Source organism: Barbus barbus, assembly GCF_936440315.1.
Source record: "Barbus barbus genome assembly, chromosome: 16".
NCBI classification, from domain to species: Eukaryota; Metazoa; Chordata; class Actinopteri; order Cypriniformes; family Cyprinidae; genus Barbus; species Barbus barbus.
Window position 1 is genome coordinate 23,575,874 of NC_136744.1, and position 26,623 is coordinate 23,602,496.

At 37.7% G+C, this 26,623-nt stretch overlaps 1 pseudogene across 1 annotated transcript in view; it reads right to left on the minus strand.

Moving 5' to 3' along the window:
• Nucleotides 1-26,623, minus strand: part of LOC306882570 (protein eyes shut homolog) — a 219,487-nt pseudogene that overhangs the window by 152,689 nt on the left and 40,175 nt on the right. Inside the window, exons 12-18 of the transcript in view lie at nucleotides 11,951-12,184; nucleotides 11,727-11,849; nucleotides 11,261-11,374; nucleotides 9,844-9,957; nucleotides 9,502-9,615; nucleotides 6,984-7,181; nucleotides 1,917-2,092 (exon numbers count right to left, since the gene is read on the minus strand). The product of the transcript in view is annotated as a protein eyes shut homolog (transcript). The remainder of the gene's footprint in view (nucleotides 1-1,916; nucleotides 2,093-6,983; nucleotides 7,182-9,501; nucleotides 9,616-9,843; nucleotides 9,958-11,260; nucleotides 11,375-11,726; nucleotides 11,850-11,950; nucleotides 12,185-26,623) is intronic.

Here is a 26,623-nt window from a genome sequence, read left to right on the forward strand (position 1 = left end):
AAGATAGAACCTTTTGGCCTTAATTCTAAGCGGTATGTGTGGAGAAAACCAGGCACTGCTCATCACCTGTCCAATACAGTCCCAACAGTGAAGCATGGTGGTGGCAGCATCATGCTGTGGGGGTGTTTTTCAGCTGCAGGGACAGGACGACTGGTTGCAATCAAGGGAAAGATGAATGCGGCCAAGTGCAGGGATATCCTGGACGAAAACCTTCTCCAGAGTGCTCAGGACCTCAGACTGGGCCGAAGGTTTACCTTCCAACAAGACAATGACCCTAAGCACACAGCTAAAATAACGAAAGAGCGGCTTCACAACAACTCCGTGACTGTTCTTGAATGGCCCAGCCAGAGCCCTGACTTAAACCCAATTGAGCATCTCTGGAGAGACCTAAAAATGGCTGTCCACCAACGTTTACCATCCAACCTGACAGAACTGGAGAGGATCTGCAAGGAGGAATGGCAGAGGATCCCCAAATCCAGGTGTGAAAAACTTGTTGCATCTTTCCCAAAAAGACTCATGGCTGTATTAGATCAAAAGGGTGCTTCTACTAAATACTGAGCAAAGGGTCTGAATACTTAGGACCATGTGATATTTCAGTTTTTCTTTTTTAATAAATCTGCAAAAATGTCAACAATTCTGTGTTTTTCTGTCAATATGGGGTGCTGTGTGTACATTAATGAGGAAAAAAATGAACTTAAATGATTTTAGCAAATGGCTGCAATATAACAAAGAGTGAAAAATTTAAGGGGGTCTGAATACTTTCCGTACCCACTGTATCTCCACATATGATCATGGAGCTCAACTAGAGTGACCATCAGGTTCTTCGTCACCACTCTAACCAAAGCCCTTCTCCATCAGTTGCTCAGTTTGGCCAGGAGGCCAGCTCTAAGAAGAATCCTGGTCATTTCAAACTTCTTCCATTAAGGGTAACAGAGACTAAATGCTTCTGTGACCCTTCAATGAAGCAGACTTTTTTTTAACCCTTCCCCAGATGTGTGGCTTGATGCAAACCTGTTTCTGAGCTCTACAGACTGTTCTTTTGACCCCAGGGCTTGGTTTTTGCTCTGATATGCATTATCAGCTGTTGGACGTTTTATTAAGACGTGAGTGGCTTTCCAAATCATACCCATTCATTTGAATTTGCCACAGGTTACCTTCAAAGTCTAGTAACACCTACAAGTAATATGAATGCTCCTGAGCTAAATTCCAACTGTCCCAGATAAGGGTACGAGTACTTATGCAATGGAATCATTTAAGTTTTTTTTTGCTTTACCATTATGGAGTGTAGATTGATGTGGAAAAAAGTAATTTAAAGCAGTTTAACATAAGGCAGCAACATAAAATGATAAAATGAAAAAAAAATAAGGGATGTGAATACTTTCGCAAGGCACTGTAAGTTATTGTTTATAAGTAACTGTTGCACTATATAGATACTAGAAATAAAAGACCAAAATACAATTTACTATAAAAATAGAAATAAGAACAGGAATTCAGTATGCAGATATTGCAGTGCTATAAAAACTGTCTTTAAAACAAAACAGAACCTGTACATTAAATGGTTATAGTTATTTTTATTTTTAATTATTAAAAATATTAAAGTATTAAAAATAATCAGACTGAATTTATTGTTTTGTAATTGTAGACTGTAGTTTGTGGAGAAGAACTGCATGGTTACAATAGGTCTATACATTATTTGGTCTGTGCCGGTTACGTTATATCTCAGGTGGGCTAGGAATGATTTATATTTTATTAATTGCCTTGCACAGAGAACAATAATCATTTAACAACAGATGTTACAGAGCATTAGTGGTTATTATATGTAGTTCCCATATGTATTATTCTAAGAACTGCTGTTGTTCTTTCATTAAGAGCTGTATATGGAAACTAATAGTTAGTTGAAGATTAATTGCCCTTACCAGATGGAGGTCAACGCAAGTAGAATTGTTTTCACACATGTTGCAGACACAGTCATTGATGTCCTGCTCTCATCTTATTCCAGCGTAACCAGGGTTACACAAGCAGTAAAAACCATCCACAGGAAATACACAGGGAGACAAAAGAATTAACTTCAGAAGAGACGAAATACAGTTTCCTATTTTAGAAACGCATAAGAAACATTTACAATAAGTCACAATGTCAAGTCAAGTTTAAGTCACAATGACGTGCTTACGAACTTGGTTTTACAAACATGTCATTCAAGGACGTTGTAGTTATCTTGAGCACCATTTTCAGGGCTGGTTATTAAATTACAGTAAACCTTGTAAAGCCAATGTCAGTGCAGGAATCATAGCAAGCAATAAAAACAACTCAATCACCCAACAACCCAATTTTACAAACATACACTATTGTTCATTACATTTTTTTATAATAATGTTTTATATTTCAATATATTCAATTTATTCCATTTTCAGTTACTGAAACCAGTTGTGCCGCTTAATATTTTTGTGGAAATTGAAACCATTTTTTTCAGGATTCTTTGATGAATAGAAAGCTCAAAACAAAAGCATTTAAAAATATAAATATCATGTAACATTATACAAATAAAAACAAATTAAAAATTAAAATAAAAAAAAATAAAAAATAAAAATAATAAAATAAATAAAATAAATAAATTTAGCATCCCTAGCATAGTTAGCTAACCAAATATGGTATTTTTGATGTGAATATCTATGTGCATTTCTTATAGAAAACGTGGGATGACACACACAATAAACAATTTAAAACCAAGTAGAATCAACGCCTTGCATAGAACAATTATTTTGCATATACTTTCAGATTTTAAGACATGGCAACTTGACATTTTAAGCACTTAAGGCATTTAAAGACACTTAAGACATTCAAACTGTGGATTAAATGTTTTAAGCTCTACAAATGCCTAATTTTTTACACTCTATATTTCCCTCCACAGCCACTGTAGTCAAAAGACTTATCATATTCTCATCACATTCTCTCTTTTGTCCATAAACCTTTGCTCTTAAGCTTATCAGTAAAACCGTCTGACTCTGCTTACGCAATTCCACGGTCATTTATATTCACCCCAGCAGCTGGAAACACAGTCTCTCCAATGTGTTTGTGTAGCCATTTCTTTTACAAATGTTACAAGAGTGTCGCTGTCCACCGTCTTTGCGTTGCGTCTGACTTACCCGAAACCTAATGACCCATTCCACAAGCATTTAATCATTAATGCCGTTGAGCAGAAATGCATCCCCTGCCTTTCTGCTGCAGAACAGCAGCCTGTGACAGAGGTAATTGTGGGTTCTTACAGCTGCAAATTTATTACAAGGCCTGTGCCGAGTCCCAGGATTCTTCATTATCCCTTAGATTTACCACATAATCTATGCTGCCACTCTGTCTTTGTTCGTGTACCCACGATTACTCTCAATAAATGCTCGGGGTCCAGAGTGGCACCCGTATTACTCACACCAGCTGCTCAAAAGATACACCTTGCTCTCTCACTCTCTCCCCATAACAAAGCAGATCGCACACCTTCTATATGGCGGACAGACCCTGAGGGACTGCATGTGTGGGGCTGTTTTTGCTGGTGCAGTCTGGGAGAAAGTAAACAAGTAAACTTTGTCTGATGGAGCTTGTTGGAATTGGAGATGTTGGGAGACAAGACAAAGTGGCTGCAGGTTTGAATCCAAGTGGTGGACGAGGAATACTTGGTTGCCTGGTTACAAAATCGTCCTTCATCTCTGTCACCATTTTACCTCAGAGCACAGTACTTAACTGCAGGTTGCTCTGGGAGTGCAATTAGTGAACTACATGTCGGTTTGGATAAAAAAAATGGCAGAAAAATTAGAAGTAAGGTGCATGTATAGTATAGGTTAGCAGGTTATGCTCAGTAGCTCTTTCCCCATTTCCTCATGTAATAAACAAATCCATCGAGACGTTTTAACCGTTGCTTCTGGCCAAAATACAAGTCCATAATCCATAATAATTTTTCTTAGAAAAAGTCTATCTTCTGTTGTCCTCTCACATCAAAATCCACCATAAACCATATTTGTTTAGAACTGCTTTTGCATGTAAACGGTGCTTGATCTGTGCATATTTAGCTCCTTATTCAACTGAGATGCATTTTCACCGGAGAAAGCATTATTATGGAAGTTAAAAATGCCTTAATGATGGATTTGTTTCTTGCAAACATGCAGCTTTTCACTTCATTTCACTTTAATTAATGGACTGAATTATTTGTGTTTTTTTATCAGATGTTTGGATTCTCATTCTGACGGCACCCATTCACTGCAGAGGATCCATTGGTGAGCAAGTGATATAATGCTAAATTTCTCCAAATCTGTTTGGGTGAAGAAACAAATTTAGCTATATCTTGAACGGCCTGAGGGTGAGTAGATTTTCATCAAATGTTCATTTTTGGGTGAACTATTCCTTTAAAAAAGTTTCACACAAAGACACTTGAAAAATGTCTTAAAAATGATGTACACTCAGATGAAAATAAAGTCTTTAGCTACATTATGAACAAATGCCTAATATATATCGAACACATAGAGCTCCCAGCATGTACTGCATTCAAAAGATACTGTGATAGGATTACTCTTTTACTGCCTGGGGTTTCGGTTTTATGATGCTCTTATTTTTGTCATCACTGCTAGTTTCTTGTTGTGCTGTGATGTTCAATGACCATCTAATTATTTGATTGATGGTTATTGACTTACATTGCTATTGTGGATCTACTTGTGTCCAAAAAGAAGCATCTTATGTTTTAAGAGGTCTTCTCCCTCAGAAGCAGGCAGTCCTACCAAGCAGTCATTTAAAACTGCATGATGAAGACAAATGGACATTTCCAGTATTGCTAATTGAAAATTTCCTGAACAACAGATCAGCAATTGCCGTTACAAGAGCTTACTGACTGAAGGAGACATTTAGCATTTAACAAATCCAAGTTGGCTAAAGTGTAGAAGACAATTACACTTGCTGAGAAAAGAAAAGAACATTAAGGCATCATGCTGCCTTGATTTTAAAATTTTTCTCAATTTTTTTTTTTTATGCGAAGATAAAATGTTTAGTTCTCTACAGCACTCATCTGAGAAAACTCAATGTACTATTGTCTAGTCTAGTAAAAATACATTATGCACAGTAACCTTGCCTCAAAGGTGCACTTACAGTAGTAACTGATATTGCTTCATCTTATGAGTGTACATAATTTTAAACACATTTTAAAGAAACATAACATAATTCTATATGCGTAAAACTATGAGGAAAAATTTAAAAGATGACATCTTACAAAATAGCCTTACAAAATATTGTGCACCCACTGTCGACGACAATATTCAGAACCTATTTTCAAAGGATATATCTGGTACGTCTGCTTTAATAAAAAAGCTGCTTGTTTTCAAACTTTTTTATTTATATAAACCAGGTGTGGCAAGTTAAAATGAAATAAATTAAGTACTGTTTAAATCCCATAATTTCAGGAGTTTCAATAATAATTCTAGGGATGTTTTATTACCAAAGAATTTAGTCATTTGTGATTGTTTTTTTTTTGTTTTTGTTTTTTCAATTTACTAACAGCAATTTCCCTATAAAATATTTTAGAGTTTGAAATAACTAGAAACATAATTATTCATTATAAAAAAGTTATTAACTTCTATGAATCGCCCAGGGCTGCGTTTCCCAAAAGCATCGTATGCTTAAGTACATCGTAGACCCATTGAAACCAATGGAGCTACAATCAACTTAGGCTTACAATGCTTTTGGGAAACGAAGCCCAGGTCTATAAATGACACATTTAAAAGTCTGGTTACTAAATTCAAATGATTGTTGTTGAGTGAAAAAATTACAATAAAATTTAAATAAATAAATACATTAAAAATCTTGAAAATGTAATGGTTTTAGCTAAAAGTATATTTTGTCTTATTTTGTAGCCCTCTGAAGTTTGCTAAGGCCCAAAGTGGGTCCTGGTCCTCTAGTTGAGAACCACTGCTCTAAAGATCATTCCAAAGATTTCTGGAAAACAGTAAAACTTCAGAACGGAAAACATTAAAGTCTGTCCATTTGAATTCTGCAATGAATAAATATAAAGCAGGATGGTTAGAAAGTTAATAGCAAAATTATTCAGACAAAAGGACATTGGACAACACATGCTGAAATTGGAAATGTTTTCTGCTAATTTGAGGGGACGGTTTACAGCCTCTTTTAAACAAACTGTAAAATCTTACACAAGTCAAGGTTTGTCTTCCTCTCAGCATCACTACAATGACATCCACCACTATGCATGGTATTAAAACTTTATCACCCAAATAAATTACCGCCAACTAGAAAACATATTCTGTGACTCATTTTAAAGGCTTTTTGCTACATACAGCAAGTCTTAAAGGTCAAGATGTAAGTGTTGTACTATGCAGTAATAAAAACTATTATCAAACAGGTTACCTGAACACTTCGCCTATCTTCCATTGGTTGGAGGGTTGCATGCAATAATTGATCATTTATCCTAAATATACAACAACATCAAGTGTGTTCCAATTTGAAAGTACCTCATTGCAAATGCCTATTTAGTGCTTCGCAATCTGTAATCCTTAACTGACAACATGTATTTGATCTATGGCTTTTGTAATGATTTATGCAGAAGATGCAACACAAAAGGGCAAAAACAGATTATCGGATTGCTGAGGGAGAACAACACCCTGCCTTGGGCTTTGATTGTATTAACTCTGTCATTTATCATCCATTATTCAAATTACAAAGCAGCATTTATGCCTTACGGATCCTCGCTCACAGCTGGAGCAAAACACTTGTCAAGAGCACACCAAAGCAACTGTGGCCTGGTCATACTGAATGAAGCAACTTGTGTCTTATAAAACTGCTTATTAATCTAAGTCACGGCTAACACTGTCAAAGGGGTAAACCAACAGTGCCTTTGCTCCTCACAGAGTGACTTTCTTGAGCATCAGTGTGCTAATCAGAGTGAAGGGAAACATTTTGTGTTTGGGAGTTCAAGGCTGAGATATAACTACAGTATTTACCATCGTAACAGAAGCCGTGCAGACAGGGTTTGGAGCTGCTCTCGTCTATGTTGATCTCACAGCGGGGCCTTGTGAAACCCTGGCGACATCGGCACCGGAAACCCAGAGGGAAGAGGACGGGATCAGCCTCCTCCACGCACTCTGCCCTGTTATCACACGGCTTAACGGCCTCACAGGGCAGCAACTCGCAGTTAATCCCTGAAATTCCAAATACAGGATGAGCAATACAATTCCATCTGCAACAAAAACAACAACAGAAAATGTATGACTGTTTGTTTACTCTACAAATTATCATAATTAATTACTTAAAAGGCCTCTATTGCCACATTTAAGTCAAAAGCAGCCTTGTTACTTCTAAAAAGGGTCTCACATATTCTGATCACTGAATTTACCTGACTTGTCCAAGACAGAGGCTCAAATAATCCATTATTTATTTTGACATATATATATATAAAAAAACAAAATCTAATTAATTAAAATGAAACCACTTTGTGGAGTACAATATATATTTTTTGCATTGAATTTGAGTGAAACAATGACAATAATGACTTTTTCAGTCACTCATGATTACTGCACAAGGATTTATTTATACATTTAATTAAATATATTTTTAATTACAATATGGAAGTTGCATTAATTGTAATTGCATTAAGTGCAATTTGTCACCTAAGATACTTTTTTTTTAGGCCTGGATAAAACCGCACACAGTTTTGAAATGAAATAAAAAATAAAATAAAGATTTTCAGGCCTAGTATGTATGTATGCATGCATGCATGTGTGTATGAATAAAAAAAATAAAAAAAATTAAATAGAATAATAATAATAAATAAAATAATAAAATAAAATAAAAATGTTCAGGCCTAGTATGCATGTATGCATGCATGCATGTGTGTATGAATAATAATAATAAAACAAATTATATACTATAGATACTATATACATACACACACATACACTCACTGGCCACTTTATTAGGTACACCTTGCTAGTACCGGGTTGGACCCCCTTTTGCCTTCAGAACTGCCTTAATTCTTCGTGGCATAGATTCAACAAGGTGTTGGAAACATTCCTCAGAGATTTTGGTCCACATTGACATGATAGCATCACGCAGTTACTGCAGATTTGCAGGTCATTTTATTAATTCCAACCATTGGTCTAAAACCAGCTTAAAAGCATCTCAACACACCTTATAAGTGTAATTGGTAACTGACCAAAACTGGTTGGTGAAGCTGGTCACCAGGCTAGTCTGGTTAAACTGGTGCAAGGGTTTTTTGTTTTTTACAGGGAAATGGATCAGACAAAAATGTACATTAATTGAAGACAGTAAAAGAACCCATAACATACTGGCACATTTGAGACTGATAGGTGAGAACAACTTCAATGAAAATTAATGACATGCCTTGGATTGTCTAATTACACTCCATGGCATTGTTGGGTAATGGCCACTTTGAACTCTCAGGGTTTCAATTAACACGTGGATAGACCGTGCACTGTATTTTAGCCAGTCTAGACACTTGATCATTTAGTAAAGGATAGCTGTGTAATGGGCAGGTTAATGTTCCCAGCATCCATCCACATAAACACTATGCACATTTCTCAGAGCATTGAAGCTGTCTGTGCCTTTTTTCCTCAATTTCAAAACAGAATAACCGATATCATCATTATCCCTGACAACCTAATTTGCGCGTCTAATGGAAGCGTGATCCGTGATCTCTGTTTGAGTATAAGCAGTGATGACTGAGCTGCCTGATCGATTTTAGATGAGCTGCATTCGGGGTCTGGAATTGGCCAGCTGAGCATCAAACATAAACACACAAAATAAAAAAAAAACACACAGAAATCCCACTAATGCACAAAATATAGCTGTGTAAAACAGGTTTTTTTCACACAGCAAATAGTTTCTGCAGTTTCCTGATCTGAATAACATAGTCAAAGAGCACAGCACTCTAGGGGGAATTTGTCCTGACATTTAGGTCTGATTTGATCAACCTCTGAACTGAACCAACATACCGTAATGTGTGTACATGAATACAGGGCTTGCTACTACAATACATTATCCCCACCAAAATGTTCAACAGTAAGTCAATTGTGAGGTTAACAGGATCCTAAAATCATTGTAAATGAAACTCATGCATTGTAAGTGTGGAAATGCATTAAAGAGAATTTAATTTCTACCTTCAATCATTTCTGACATAAAAATTACATCAAAAAGTAGTGTATCAAGCATACTGGCAAAGCCAGGTTATGTTGAGGGTGCCAGTCTCTCACAGGATTTTATTTTCTATTTTTGTTTTACATATTTTATATTATTTTATTTAAAAAATATTTTAATTATACATTTTAATGGGCATTTATACAACTTAAATATATTTTAATTGGAATTATTACATGGAAAATGAAGATGTCTTGATGTGGCAATACTGGCTGCATGAGTTCAGACAGGTGAGAGGAATGCTCTCTGAAGTTAATTAACTTTGCTTTTCTTCACCCTTCACCCCAGTCCCTCAGTCTTCATTACCTTTAAATGGAGCCACGCATCGGCAGTAGTAATTACCCGGTTGGTCAATGCAGTTTCCTCCATTCTTACAGGGATATGAGACACACTCATCAACGTCCAGCGAGCACTCAGGACCTTAATACAGAATATCAAACAGAAAAATCTGATTTTTTTTAAAGAAGCCCATATCTCTCAGAAAACAGCTTTCCACAAATGACAAAAATATGACAAGACATTTTAGTATTTGGGTACTATGTATAGTTTTAAGATGTGGAATCATATTTTTGTGCTGGGCCCCATGAGAGCAATAGAGAAGCAATGGAGAGATAATCAATGCGATAATGTTCTAAACATTAGACACACCAGAGAAACCTGAAGGGCAAATGCATTTAAAGCCACCTGAGAGGTCCAAACACGTGCCATTGTTCATGCATGGTGATGACTGGCATTCATCTATGCTTATTTCACATAAACTGCCTGAGAAATTAGAGAAAAAGAGAAAGGCACACAAAAAGAAGAAAATAAGAATGAGAGTTGTCGTAGAAATTCCCATGCCAACCAATTATAAGCTGAAGTTTCCACCGCACAAAGAATCTGGAATAAAAGTAAAAACAAATCTAAAATCCCTTTTAAGCCTTCGAGCAATACACCTCCTGGTTTGAAATGAAAGTAGATGAATTTACATTCCATTGGGCAGGAGGTTCCTAAAATATACTGAGAGCTTGAGTTGACTCATACAGCCAAATGAGCCTATTTCCTTTCCAATTTGCATGAACATGAAAGAATTAAGTGGAAATTACTCTCTAAATAGAAATTTAATGTGGCTGGATAAGAACTAAAAGTGCCCCTCTTTTTTAAAGGGTTGTTTGTAAACTAAACATGACACACTAAATCATCATATCTCGTCACACTGAAGTGTGTAATTCTTTCTATATTAAAATACTTCCATGTCAATTTAAAGTGCTGAGACAACTATAAGTAAGCCATTTGCAGGTTAACTTCTCTCTGGCGATTTAAAAACATTGCTCTATTTGTTTGAACAGGTTGTCAGCTTCTGGCTCAAACAATGGACCTTTCTCACAGTGATGACATGTTTTCAGTTATTAACATAAATCAATGTTTTTTGCATTTAAATTACATGAAATCATGAATTATGAAATTGCATAAAATTACAGAAAAACGGTTAATGCACCCGCATGCGTATTTCTAATACAATGGCGGATTTATCTAATTTTCTCTCTTCTGACCAACATTGAATTATCAATTTTCATTAAATTTTTTTCCACTGTTAGAAACGCTAATATAGATGAGGCAAATGGGAATACAAAAATTATATTTGTTGTATTTTTCCTAATTATGATGGCTTCCACTTCTGAAAACCCCAGAAATGTGAAGAGAGTTCATAAAGTGGGTTTGGTTCCTTTCTGAACAATTCCTTTTGGTATTTCTAGTACCACAGATATTACACAAAGTTCCACAAATAAGACAAATTTATTTTTTACTTCATATTACTACTACTAGTAGTGCTATAGTAACCTTGACAAACCTCAATATTAATAATAAATAAATAATCAAATAAACAATGCTCAATGTTTCAAAAGGCTATCATTTCCACTGTAGGCTGGGGAGTGACTCCTGTACCGTGTAACCAGCCGGAAATTTAATTTTAAGGAGTCAATCCTACATTGAAACATGGTTGTCAGTTTCAAAATGTAATTGTGAGGCCTTTGTCACCCAAACTCATCCTGTGAAACTGCGATGGCAGGAAGGAATAATGTACCTGTGGTCTCGGCAGGGCAGAGACAGCTGAAAGAGTTAAGCTCATCTGAGCAGGAAGCTCCATTCTGACAGGGTTGACTAAGACACTCATTTACTTCAATCTCACAGTTATTACATTGAGAAAAAGGGGAAAGGTTCATTTCATTAAGGATTTCCTTCCAAATACAGGGGGCCGTGATGCCCCTCCAAATAAAATAACCCACAGCTAATGATGAGGTGCTATGGAAGAAAAAAACCCAAAAAACAGTCCTGTCTACTTGGTCAAATGGATGGAAGAAAATGTGATGGCAGGGTAATGCGGTTTAAGACATTCCCCTTGACAAGCAGACGGTCAACTAATGTCTTACAATACAGGAGCAGATTTGAAGCCACAGACCTTTTAAACACGGCTCAACAGAGGGGAACTGAATGTTAGAAAACTGGGCAAAGGAAAAATTGCTCTAGAAAATTGCTTGTGGTGGACTTACTGACGAACCCAGGCGCACAGAAACAGTCATAGGCATTGATACCATCTTTTCAGATACTGAGCGCACCACAAGGCTTATCCAGACAGTCATCAATGTTTACCTCACAGAATCGTCCTCGTAACCCTGAGGAAGAGATGAAAATGGGGTTAGGGTTAAATGGATGCTTTAGTGAAGGTGTGGACAGAGGGACTGGCAGGAGACAGACCGTATCAAATCATTCTTACCAGGCAAACATTCACACACGAAGCCCAGCGGGAGATCCACACACTTTGATCCGTGATGACACAATCCTTCAATGCAGTGACTGATGGAAGTTTCACAAAATGGGCCCCTATAGCCATGGCGGCACGAACACTTGAAACCGCCCTGCTGCTCTTCGTACATGGAAATACCCTTCGTATCGCACGGGTTGGAAGTGCAGCCCGTAGCCAGCATGGAGCAGTCATGTCCAGTGAATGCTGTGTGAAATGGGATGAAAGAGCTGATTGATGTGGAATGGCTCAATGGAGACACTTGAGCATTAGTTATTCAGCTGTCATGCCTCAGTTGGCACTCTTGCCAAATGCTGGTACTTCATGCATTCACGTCCTCAAGAAGTGGCATAAACAGACATAAAACAAAAATATTGTGCCAGTCAATTAACATGCAATGCAAAAAGGACGGGAACTTTCACTCAAAACTGGATATTTTGTATTCATTTAGTATTTCTGGGACCTTGACCTTTCAAAGACAAACGGATACATCATGCCTATAAACTTAATGAAGTAAACCTAATAAAACTTAAGCCAACCTCACCAGTAAAACGGTTTACACAAAAATCGAAATCTGTGCTATAGGAACCGTATTTCACCTGGTGAGCATTTGAAATAGGTCTGTCCTCTCTGACTATAGCAGCACTGGCGTATGGGAAGACCTTATCCAGAGATGTGCAATCAGTGATAGCCATGGAACAGTTCTTATCTTGGAGAGGCAGCAGATAAAAAAGCACAACAACTCAAGTGATGCAGAGGTCAGAACCCAAGAACACATCCTGTCATCAAAGCTCCAATCAAGTGGCATGTAATTGACATTGCTAATCTGAGACGGCCAATGACTGAAGAGTAAACAACACCTTGAATGCTTTTCTATTAGTTTTTTTTTTTGTTGCTTTGACAATATGTAGTTCATGTCAATAAAGCAACAATAATTTCAATAAAACCTGTTAAAATGAATAAATAAAAATAGATGCATACAAACAGATTTTTAGTTTGTTCTTTAGCATTTCACATTTGGGAAATTCAAAAATAGTATGGTTATGACTATTCCACAACATCAATATTTCACTTTGATCATTTTACCCAATGCCACAATTTTATGTTGAACATTTTTCTCAACATCAGTATTTTTCATTATAAAACAGTTATTTTACATACAACCATTTCCTGTCTTTTATGTTGCTCACTTATATAGAAGTGTGAAAGTGAAGTGTGAAAAATACATTTCACAAATGAATGCACACATGCTCCTTACAGTCCTTTTAATTAATGCAATAAAAACTGCATGCATAATAAATGTCAAAAATAGGACACTATACCCACTGTGTAATACCAATATAATTTTATTTACACTAATTAATTTACTTTAATTTTATTTTTACTACTTCATTTAAATGATCAACTCACAGAAATATGCTTAATATAAAATGTCTTCACATAAAAAAAAATCTACAAAAGAGTCACAAATGAGTAAACATACTTTGTCAATACTAATACTAAATATCCAATCTGCTCTTTTACTGCAATGAGGCAGTAATATTGAGACAGCTGTTCAGAGCAGAGAAGGCCTGTGAATCTTTCAGTACAATCAATGGGAGATCTGAACAGCCAACATTTGAGTATGTTGCTGAGACATTGATGTCTCTGTAATGTCAGTGTACACAATGCACATAGAACATTGAAAGAGGGACTGCTATGCTGGCACTCTTTAGCGTTTAATCTATTCTGTATGTTGAAAGCTTCTAGTATTCTCCTGTGTGTTAACTTGTACAGTGCAATCCTGGACAATGCAGCTGTGAAAATTACAACCCTGAAAAAGATTTTGGCGGGCCACAGACTTGAAGCAGAATAGAATTTAGTCTAAATATTGATCAAAATGTAGTTTTTGGAGAATACACTATATGATGCATAGTGCCAGAAGATATTTTAAAGGGGGTCATCGGATGCCCATTTTCCACAAGTTGATATGAATCTTTAGGGTCTTAATGAAAAGTCTGTAACATAGTTTGGTTAAAATTTCTCAATGGTAGTGTATAAAAACACCTTTTTAAACCTGACAAAAACAAGCCATTTTGTAGCATTTTCCTTTAAATGTTAATAAGCTCTGCTGACCTCGCCCCTCTCTTCCGAGCCGATTTCTGAGGGACTGTTTACTTTAGCCGCATTCATCGTGAAACTTGCTAATTAGCATATTATTAGGAAAGGCAATTTCCAAAGATTCATTAAAAATCCTTATACTCACTTCTTCTGTAGGTGAAGCTGGATCACCAATGATTTGTACGAATATAAATGCATTTAGATTAGATTGGGGGCGCATTCCCTTCAAAAACAAACATAATCCTCTGCGTCTTCAGCGGCTCAGATGTCGGGAGTAAATGACGACTGCTATATTCATTATTACATCCAACAATAAAAACACCTCAATCGCTTAATCAGAGACATCTTGCCTTCCCCTGCACCGGAGTCGACACAATGGCGGACAGCTCTCAGCTCACTCAAGGCGGGTCTAAGACAAGACGGCCTTGTCAATCAACTATCGTGGGAGGGGTCTGTACAGAACTACGTCATTCTGACAGGAATCTCAGAACAGCCTGATTTGAGAAAGGGAATTTAAAATAAGTATTTAAAAAAAACACTGGGTGTATTTTTATCATTATAGGATGGATGTGTACACACTTCCAACAGACATTTATATTCAAACAACTTGTAAAGTGAATTTTGCATTAAATGACCCCTTTAATATATCTTCTAAAATTCCTTTGGAGAAATACACAAACATAAAAGCTGAAAAAAATGCTGTAATACAGTGCTTAGAACTAACTAAATGCATGATTACTGAAGCATTTTTTTTCAGGAGTCAAAAATTTGAGAAGCAGAAAACTTCCATTATAATAGCAGTCAAATCACCAATAAAACATAAACTACACTACAAATTTGGTCTATTCAGGTCAAGCCATACTATAAAAAGCTGAAAACAACTGTCCAGCCAAGGTGCATGTGTTGAAGAGTTAACACTGCTGTAAAAATGGTGATGGCTTTAACAATGAGACAATTGGTCTTTTAATTGAAAGGTGGGAGTTCATTTTCTACAGCTGCTATGCTAATTGTTGTAATTTCTCCCATTCTCTCCTTATTCTGCCTGTTATTATTCTAAAAAGACCTCAGTGTAGAAATACAACTGAAGAAGACATGCTTTATATGGTAGAGAAGTATCTACAGCTCAACAGATCATTATTAGTATACAACAGAAACATTTCCCTGCAAGTTGCTGGACACAACTTGTTAATTCTCTTGCGTTCCAATATTTGCATTTCAAATAATTCCATTAATGATGTGACTCAACGCTGAGTTAACATATTTCCTCTAGGAGATGGGCTTATTTTTAGATCTTTGTTGTTTTGCTTTTTGCGCTCTAACAAGCCACATACAGTATTGATTAGTTTGGATCGCTGTAACATCATAGAAAAATCTGAATAAATCAAAACATTCTTTACAAGAGCTACTTAGAAATTAATCCCTGAGGGCACATGCATGCATAACCCCCAGTAGATCAATGTAAGTAAAATTATTGGTGCAGAAAGCAGAACCACTGTGAATTTGCTTCACTTCACAGTAGGTGCCCTCAAAACTTACATTTGAATGACATGAAGTAAATATATCAGATTTCGGTTAACCACACACCCTGTTGATGCACTACATGAGCAGAAGTAGAAGCGAACCCTTTTTAATTAGCACATTTAGCTATTCTAGACCCCTTCATTGTTGACAAATGCAGTCATTGGTCATATCAGTCATAAATTGAAAACAGCCACATTTCTGCACTGTTTTGGTTTACTGGAAGTGTTATTGCAGTTAAGAAATGTTCAAGAATATGGCGCCGCTGTGTTCGGACACCGTTAGGTTCGCTCCACTGAGAATTTGCTTCTACCTTCCTTTTTACTTAGTTTTACTTTCTCTTTTTACACATCTCACATCGGCACTGATCACCTACAACATAGAAACACTTTTGGACATTGGAAACCGCTACACCAACCTGTTTCAGGACACTTTATCCACGAATCCTGCGTGGCCTCTGGAGATTCTTCGGAACGCGGAGATAAACAACACCCCCCCGAGGCGACGGATCAAGAAACACCGCGGGAAGCGCGCTGGAATTCGAGTCAGACTCAGGAAAAGGGCTCACAGTCCTCCTCTCCCAAGCATTCTCCTCGCTAATGTCCAATCCTTGGAGAATAAGATGGACGATCTTAGAGCCAGGATTAGTTTCCAACGGGACATTAGGGACTGTAACATCCTTTGTTTGTCAGAAACGTGGCTTTCGTCCTCGGTCCCGGACACTGCTGTAATGCCGAGTGATAACTTCTCTGTCTTTCGGACGGACAGAACAGCAGAGGCCGGTAAATCCAGGGGTGGAGGAGTATGTTTCATGATCAACAAGAAATGGTGTGACCCCAGGAATATCTCCATTCTGTCACGTTCCTGCTCGCCTCATCTGGAACATCTTTCCATTATCTGCCGCCCATTTTATCTGCCCCGGGAGTTTTCATCGATCATTGTTACTGCTGTGTACATTCCACCACAGGCGGACACTGGCTTGGCTTTGTCTAAACTTCACGATGTGCTCAGCGGCCACATTAACAAACATCCTGACGCTGCCTTCATCATCGCGGGGGACTTTAACAAAGCCAACCTCAAGCAGGTCATGCCGAACTTTTACCAACATGTATCCTGTCCAACTAGAGGACCAAACACACTGGATCATTGCTACACTCAGTTCAAGGATGCCTACAAAGCCCGCTCATTACCGGCTTTTGGCAAATCGGACCATGCCGCCATCTTTCTAACACCGAGATACAAACAAAGGCTCGTTCAGGAACCTCCGGTGCAGAGAGTAGTGACGCGCTGGTCCTCCCACTCAGAGACTATGCTGCAGGCGGCGCTTGATGACGTCGACTGGGACATGTTCCGGGCGAGTTCTTCTGACGTCAGCGAGTTCACGGATGTAGCATTAAGCTTCGTAAACACGCTAACCGAGCAAGCTACAGAAACAATAACGATAAGGACATTCTCCAATCAGAAACCGTGGGTGGACAGAACAATCCGTGCCGTGGTTAACACACGCACCGCCGCTTACAATGAGGCTCTTCTGTCTGGGAATACGAGCGAGTACAAAGCATCGTGCTATGCTCTCCGACGCGCAGTAAGAGCCGCCAAACACAGATACAGAGAGAGAATTGAGTCTCATTTCCAGCTCAACGACTCTCGACGGATGTGGCAGGGACTGAGGACCATCTGTGACTTCGGAAACAAATCCTCCGCGGAGGTGAGAGCAGACCCGTTGCTGGCCGACGAGTTAAACATCTTCTACGGCCGCTTCGATGGCAACGGCGGTGGCGCGTTTCTGCCGACCAGCGCGTCTGGAAGCAACAGGCAGAGCAGCGATGATCCTGTAATCACCGTGTCGGAGGATGAGGTTCGGAGGGCGCTAAAGAGAGTGAACGTCAGGAAAGCAGCCGGACCTGATGGGATAACCGGCCGTGTTCTGAGGTCCTGCGCCGATCAGCTTGCTGGTTTGTTCACTTCTATCTTTAATGAGTCCCTTGCTACCGCCGTGGTTCCCACCTCATTCAAAAAATCCATCATTATCCCTGTGCCAAAGAACAATAAACCCTCTTGCCTGAATGACTATCGCCCAGTTGCCCTCACATCTATAGTCATGAAGGTTTTTGAGAGACTTGTAAAGAGCCACATCTGCTCCTCCATCCCTGATACTTTGGACCCTCTTCAGTTTGCCTATCGCCCAAACAGATCCACGGACGATGCCATTTCTCACGTTCTCCACTCTTCCCTCACACACTTGGATAGCAACAATGGAAATTATGTAAGGCTGCTATTCATTGACTATAGCTCAGCTTTCAACACTATAGTCCCCATCAAGCTGGCATCTAAACTCACAGACCTCGGCCTAAACTCCTCACTCTGTGACTGGATTCAAGTCTTCCTCACCGGCAGACCTCAAGTGGTGAAAGTTGGCCAGTTCACCTCAAACTCCATCACTCTGAACATAGGAGCCCCACAGGGCTGTGTCCTGAGTCCCCTGCTCTACTCTCTCTACACGCATGACTGCGTGTCCTCTCACAGCTCCACATCTATTGTCAAATTCGCTGATGATACTGTGGTTCTGGGCCTCATCTCCAACAACGATGAGACCGCATACTTGGACGAGGTAGAGAGACTCACATCATGGTGCCAGGACAACTGTCTCTCTCTGAATGTGAGCAAAACTAAAGAGCTGATCATGGACTTCAGGAAGAGACAGCAGCAGCCCTACACACCTCTTATGATCAGTGGGACCCCTGTGGAGAGGGTGAGTAGCTTCAAGTACCTCGGTGTAAACATCTCCGAGAACCTGACTTGGACTACACACATCCAAACTCAGGTAAAGAAAGCCAGGCAAAGACTGTACCATCTGCGACAGCTGAGGAAATTCAGGGTCTCACCAGCAATCCTGAAAACTTTCTATTCAGGGACCATAGAAAGTGTATTGACTCAGTGCATCTCAGTGTGGTATGGAAACAGCTCCAATCAGGACTGCAAAGCACTACAGAGAGTTGTGCGCTTAGCTGAGCGCATCTCAGGGTCTGCTCTCCCCTCTCTGCAGGACATCTACCTCAAACGCTGCAAAAATAGAGCTGTCAAAATAATCAAGGACTCAAATCACCCTGGTAACCAGCTATTCACTTTGCTTCCATCTGGTAAGCGCTTCCGTAGCCTGATGGCAAAAACTGAGAGACTTAGGAGGAGCTTCTTCCCCCAGGCCATCAGGCTCCTAAACTCTAACTCTGTGTCATAACATCACTTGACTCCATGTAAATATCACCATATCAATAAGCTATTCATAATTTTTCTCTACCTCATATTGCTGCTATTATATACCCTGTACAACTTTTTTGCACATTATTTTGCACATTCCTCTTAGTACTATTTAAGTCAACAACATACTGACCTGCACATTTATATTTATATTTTTTATCTATCTTTTTATTTTATTCTTTTTTTTTTTTTTTTTTTTTTTTTTTTTTTTTTTTTTTTTTTTTTTTTTTTTTATTTATTTATTTTTTTTATTATTTTTTTTTTTTCTACTTTTCTTCTCTTAATATTTGTATACTTTATAATTGCACTGTCCTTGGAGCGGACCTGACCTACATTTCACTGCTGGTTATACTCTGTATAATTGTGTATGTGACGAATAAAACTCTTGAATCTTGAATCTTGAAGAATAACACCCATAGAGTGGTACACCACACCAAACATGCATGATTCTCTGAATACTGAAGCATGTATGAGCGCAAAAAAATTTAACATTCAATGCAAAGCTCTTGGAAGCAAAATCAGCTCAACAACTGTTCACAGGAAACTTCATGAAATGGGTTTCAACAGCTGCGCAGCCACAAACCAGCTCATGTGTGGGCTGCAGAAGTGTGAAGCTCACCATTACTGGACTCTTGAGCAGTTAAAATCCATTCTCTGGAGTGATGGATCACTCATCACCATCTGCCAGCCTGAAGGATGAATCTGGATTTGCCAGGAGAACTCTACCTGCCCGAAAGTATAGTACCAACTGTACAGTTTGGAGAAGGAGAAATAATACTTTTTCATTGTTAAGGCAATTCCCATAAGCTTTACATAGAGAAATACATGCCAAAAAAGTGACACATACTACGTGGTTCTAAGCTTTCTGGTTGCTTTTTGAGATAAACATTGCCCATAGTGCAGAAAAAGAGGTTCATTTAGAAATTGTTTGTTGGATGGCTGTGGATGCCCTGACCTCAACCCCATGAAGCAAATTTGGATGCAACTAGACTCTCTCAACATCAGTGCCAAACATCAGAAATGCTTGCAGCTAAATGGGAGGCAAAACTAAGACACGTTGGCTCAATACCAATACCTACTGAGCAGCCTCGCTGTCTACACTGGAAGCCACCATGAAAGGAGCAACATAATCGAAGTGGAACATGTGGAAGGTGTTTTGAGTTCTACATCACATGCAAAATGTCCCAGTTACCTGACATGTCACTAAATTGGGTATCTTTTAAGTTTAATGAGAGTGGCTAAATTTTTTAACCAGTTAAAAATGTATATATTTTCACATTCAGGGTTACTGGTGTGTCTTGAATGGCCGGAGAGAACATGTGTGGTCAAAGTTTGCAAAATGGCGAAATGAAGCATCTTCAAGTAATTTAAAGTGGTCATATGATGCGATTTCAAGTTTTCCTTTCTCTTTGGAATGTTACAAGCTGTTCATGCATAGATAAGATATGCATATCCCTAAAGTTGCAAAGACTAAAGTCTCAAACCCAAAGAGATATTCTTTATAAAAGTAAAGACTCGTCCACGACCTCCTAAAATGGCTCATTTAAACATGCCCCCACATGTCTACGTCACTGTGTGGGAAGATTTGTATAACACCGCCCAAATGTATATACAAAGAAAGAGGGCGTTTTTTTTATTCTCGCTGTATTATTGTTGCTGCCGCCATGTCCTGGAGATGCTGTGTTTCATTGTGAAAGCGAAAGTACTTTGTTTGGGCTTCCAAAAGAGGACACAACTAGAAATCAGTGCTTAAGTTGTATTTACAACACTGTTCCAGAACAGTTCAACCCAAAAATAAGAGTGTGTGTAGTGCATTTTACGGAGGACTATTTCCTGAAACTGGGAGGGTATGTCAGCTGTGCACAAAGGCTGTTTCTATAAAGTGGGACAATTCCAACTTCGCAAGGACAGTCTGGCGCTTATGAATCATTGTTTATAAAAGGTTTTATTGTTTTTGTCTCATCGCGCCGGGACACGACATCACAATACGTTAAGGGGCTTAACATTTCCATCACACGCTTGAGGTATTCAGCCAATCACAATGCACTGGATAGCTGGCCAATCAGAGCACACCTCGCTTCTCAGAACGATGAGCTTTGTAAAAATTGATGCGTTTCAGAAAGGCAGAGCAACAATAATATATAGTATGTGGAAAACAATAAATATTATTAAAATTTCACATTTAATTCAATGTGTAACTTACCATTTCCTTGTAAATGTTTGTGAAATATACTAGCAATTTCTGAGTTTTTGTTTCCCCCAATGTACACAACTAAGCTTAAATCTGATGTAAGCTTATTTGAATGTGTAGTGTGTATACACACACACACATACACAATACATTAAAATATTGGTTGAAATTGTGGCTATTCATTAAATTTGGAATTAATTGGGACAATTGCCTTAAAAGTATTACCTTGATTGGTTAAGGACAGAACCATCTCCAAGCTTGTTGAGTGAAATGACCAAATGGAAAAAAGAGAAAGGAGATATGTTCTACATTTAAAGCACCAGGAAAATTAGCATATAAGGAACGTACATCTGAAACAGCTGATTAAAGTGTTTTCATTAAACACACTTTATTCTGCACATAGCTTATATTTGAAAAGGTAGAAACGCTAAATGGCGTGAAATGCAGAAAAGTGCAGGACTAAAATTTTCTGACATTTTATGCCACCATAAATGCTTTCCAGCGCATGGTCACGCTACAAAATGACTATCATTAGCTCTGTCACAGGCTAAGGCTGCAGGAGGCCCGTGACAAATGCTGGGCCATCAGCACCATCGGTGTGGGCAAATTCTCATCATTCCTCAAACTGACCATGGAACCAATTTCTACCTATCCCCATGTCATAAAATCTGACAATTATCCTGACTTCATTAATAATGCATAGCAGTCCTCGCCCGCAATCAAGGTTTAATCAGCAATGTGTCTCAAAGGTAGGGCATTGACTGAGCCAAGAAATTATTGGCAAATTGTAAGGATTTATTTCCCCCCTCAACTTAATGATATAAATGACTTGGGGTAATTTAGTTGGTTTAACAAGCAGGACGACGTTATCAAACCCGAGACGCTGCTTGCATATGTGGCTGCTGCCATGGTAACAATGCGATTAATCACAGTTATTGATTTTAGGGCGCATTCAAATTCAATCAGGCGGCAAAACAAAACAAAAACACATACCTAATGAACTAAATAAATAAAAGAATGAGAATGCAATTAAATGACTAAATCTAAATGGATTCGCACAGGTTTGCACAAACACTTACAGGTGGTGATGTTTATAATTTCTTCTGTTGTTAAGATATTTCTATCTCACCTTAATATGCTTGGTTTTTAGTGTTTTAGGTTCAATCAAAACATTGCTTGCTCGACCATTCACAACCAGCCTGACATAGCTTGCTTAACCAATGCCTTGAGTGCGGGGTGGGACTATCTCCTTGTCTGACCAATGAAAGACAGGGAGAGTGTTTGAAAACAGTCATTATTTTGCATTATTTTTAAAATCACACACTTCAACTCTAAAATGCATGAACTTGCCTTGAATCAGTAATGTTGAATACTGTACTAGATTACTGAAAAAGGAAGTTTCATCCTCATAAGCTCACATGAGATTCCTTGCAAGTAGTTGCCAATTTGTTTAAATGTTTAATAATAGTATCTCCACATGGATTCAACTAAAAATCAATCAAACTAGTTTGATTACATTTCTGTGGATCATAAGCACCCTTATAATAATTTGACTAGCAGAGGGCTTCATTCAGTCAGCGTTATGTGACAAGAGAAATGCAGCAGTGCAATTGTGCAAATGATTCACTGTGCAAATTAAATGTTTAATTGTCTTCACTTCAACAGCACTTTTATGACACAACTGGATCTGCGCCATAACATCCACATGTAAAATGGGGCTAGATTTAATGGAATTAACGGACCAGAAACGGCACTGCATCTCATCGGAGCACAAAAAAAAAAAAAAAAAAAAAAGAGAAATGCATTGCATTGGACATCACATTAAGAGTCACCTGTACATATTGTGCTCTCCACACAGTTATGTTCTAGCAGAATCTGATTTATATCTCTTTTGATTTATCTCAGAGAGATGTCTGCCAAAGCGTGTACAGCAGAACATTACTAAAGTCCCCTTGGTTAGTTTAATCCCACAGGCAATTAGGATTTGTAGGACTTTGTTTTCCACTCAAAAGTAGCTTTACAGGGTTGTTATTGATTCTGAAAGCTCCGCGGGCACACATGGACTCAACCCACTGGATCATTTAATCATGTTTAATAAGAGGCAGTCATTGCCTCTCTGATTTATTGCATTAAGCAAGCCAGTGACAAATCCAGGCACAGCCCAGATCAAAAATCATCTTCACACTGATACACATGCATTCAGATCGGACCCCATACACAGATATAAACAATGGCCATCTAAAATCTATCACACAGTGACTCTTATCAGGATATTTGTGCTAATCAGTAGATTAGGCTACCTTTTCACATTTTGTATTTTCATCCATCCATGTCTGGATAAGAAAATGGCATTAACAGGACTGCTAATCAAACAAATTGTAAGTCTATAAGCGTCACTTTGGTCTAAAAAAAATGGTGCAGACAGGTTTAACATATGAATATTAATTAGATAAATCATGAATAATTTTGAATGCATCAAAATAAACCTAAAAGTTTTTTTTTTTTTTTTAGCACCAAATGAGCATATTTGAATGATTTCCGAATGGATGCTGAAAATTTAGCTTTGCCAAGGAATAAATTACTTTATAAAACATCAAATTAGATTAGATAATTTTTTACTGTATTTGATTAAATAAATACAGCATAAGTGTGTGCGTGAAAAACTTTAGTCAAGTCAAGTGAAGTCAAGTCTGCTTTATTGTCAATTCTTCCACATGTACAGCACATACATACAGAAAATTGAAATTGCGTTACTCTCAGACCCTTGGTGTAAACAGTTAACATTAAACACGTTCAAATACAGATAATACGGTTTAAACATATGTACATACAACTCTATAGCTATACAAGTAAGGACATTGTAGAAAAAAAATAAAGAAATAGATAAAGTGGCATAAGGCGCATGGCAGATAGTGCAAACCAGTTAAATAAAAACAAAACTGTGCAGATATATTTGTAGTGCAAAAAGAGCTTATCAATCTGAGAACATTGTAGAAAAAAAAAAAAAAAAAAAAGATAGATAAAGTGACATAAGGCACATGGCAGAATAGATGGAGTGCAAACCAGTTAAATAAACCAAAACTTTACCTGAAATTATAAACAAAAAATAATATAAACAATACAAAACAATATAAATTTCAATAGATTTACACATTTGTTGGTTTTTCATAACAAAAACAAGAGTGGTGTGCTACACAAAGTCGTCACTATTGCTAGCTGCAAGTAAATAAACACTAGCATTAAACCAAATGTAACACGCTTGGTAACTAGCACAACCATAATGGTGCGCTCTGCCACGGAATCCCATAGCAACAACCATTAGCAAGTCAGACAGAGAGTGCTCATGGTTAAAAACCTTCCTGTATCTTCTTTAACCATGAATAAATGTGATCCCATTAGAGCTCTGCAGGAGACCCAGCATGTTATACAGGGAGGACTTTGTCAGTTCCACCTAGAGATCTGTCATGACTGAGCAACCTAACAACGCGGTCACCGCGGCTCTGGATATGAGGGATTACTGAACAGCCAGAGGGACCCTTCATTATTGTCAGTGTGTTTTAGATACACATTGTGTAAGAAGGTTCACCCTCAGGTTTACGCTTTTGCAGATGAGGGTAGATGGTTTCTCTGGAAAGCCATCTGATTTAATGTAGGGAAATGACAATACAACTGATTTAAGATGCTTTATCAAAGTCCTTTTAAAGGGATAGTTCACCCAAAAATGAAAATTCTGTCTTTAATTACTCACCCTCATGTCGTTCCAAACCTGTAAGACCTTCGTTCATCTTCGGAACACAAAGTAAGATATTTTTGATGAATTCCGAGAGCTCTCTGACCCTCCCATAGAGAGCAAGGATCCATACACGATCAAGGCTCAGAAACGTAGTAGGACATTGTTAAAATAATCCATGTGACATCAGTGTTTCAACCGTAATTTTACGAAGCTATGAGAATACTTTTTGTGTGCAGAGAAAACAAAAATAAAGACTATAACGTTTGTACGCGGATACATTGTTTACGCTATGATCTGAACGTAAACAACCTATCCGCGTACATACATTGCATATATTGTTTATTTATGTGATACTCTCAAATTGTTAGTCGTTATTTTGGTTTTCTTTGCGCACAAAAAGAATCCTTGCTGTCTATGGGAATGTCAGAGAGCTCTCGGAATTCATCAAAAATATCTTAATTTGTGAATGAAGGTCTTACAGGTTTAGAATGTTTGTAAGTAATTAATGACAAAATTTTCATTTTTGGGTGAACTGTCCCTTTGAGGCAAAATAGCCAACTCGGTGGCCATCCTGGTTGTGGGTAACTTTTCTATGCTCCTACTACATATATATTAAAAATACTTCCGAATGACCATGGCACTGTTGTGAATTAAAAAGCCTTTGTTATCAAATGGCTACATCCAAAAAGTCTAAAAACTCTCCAATGCAAACTAAGGTTGTGCATTTTCTAAAACTAATCATTGGAGGATCTGAAAATATGTTTCTCAGCAATTCATCACTATGTAGAATACCCCAATTTTTCTACTCTTATTTGTCTTTGTAACAAATTGTCCCTTGTCATATTTTTTGCCCGTATCTTAGAGGGTACAAGTTTTAAACTATTCAAAAAGCTATTTAAAAATAGTTTTTCTTTACTCTTAGCTTTATTTTCAAAATCTTGCTCTTTATCACAAATCCTACGTAATCTTTGAAACTGCCCTAAAGGTATATTATTTATCAACTTGGAAGGGTGAAAACGTTTAGAGGATGGTATTTCTGTCTGTGGGCTTTCTAAAAAAATTGATGTAAAAATCCATCTTTATCTTTAGTAATTTCCAAGTCCAAGAAGTAATTTTTTTTCTTTGTTATATTTTAAAGATAATTTCACATTTGGGATTGGTATTATTAAGATACTGATGAAATGAAATGAAACACATTTTTTCCAATTTCTTCTTAAAACCACGTCCTACTACATTCTTGAAAGCCTAAAATCCTGTTTGTCAAAGATTACATTTCAATCATACATGTCAAATCAGCAATACAATCTGCAATTTAAAAAATAAAAATAAGAATGTTGCATGAGGAACAAAATGTTTAAACACTAAAATTACTAACTGAAAGTTAGTAAAATAAAACTAAAACTAAAATGACAATAAAGTAAAGCTAGATTGTAATATAAACAAGGAATATAACCACACACACACAAAAAAATGGAAAATGAAAAAGCGTATTTAAACTGTAATAAGAACTATAAAAGTATATCAATAATATTAAACTAACACTGCTCACAACTCCCATTCCTATAGCTGCCATGTTAAGAATGACGATTTCTTCCATTCATTTTCCCTTAAGTGGTCCGTCTACTCCCCCTCATACTGTCTCTGGCTCTATTCACACACTGAATTGTCACACAAGTGAAATTTTAGGCAAACAGCCTTCAGCTGATATGTTATGAAGCCAGTCACTTCAAATCCACACGGTCTTTAAGTTGTTTTAAAATGACCTAATCATGCAATGTAAAATAATTTAAAGTGATGTAATTTCGGCAAAAGTAATGCATTTATGTCTTCCGCTAAAACATCACCG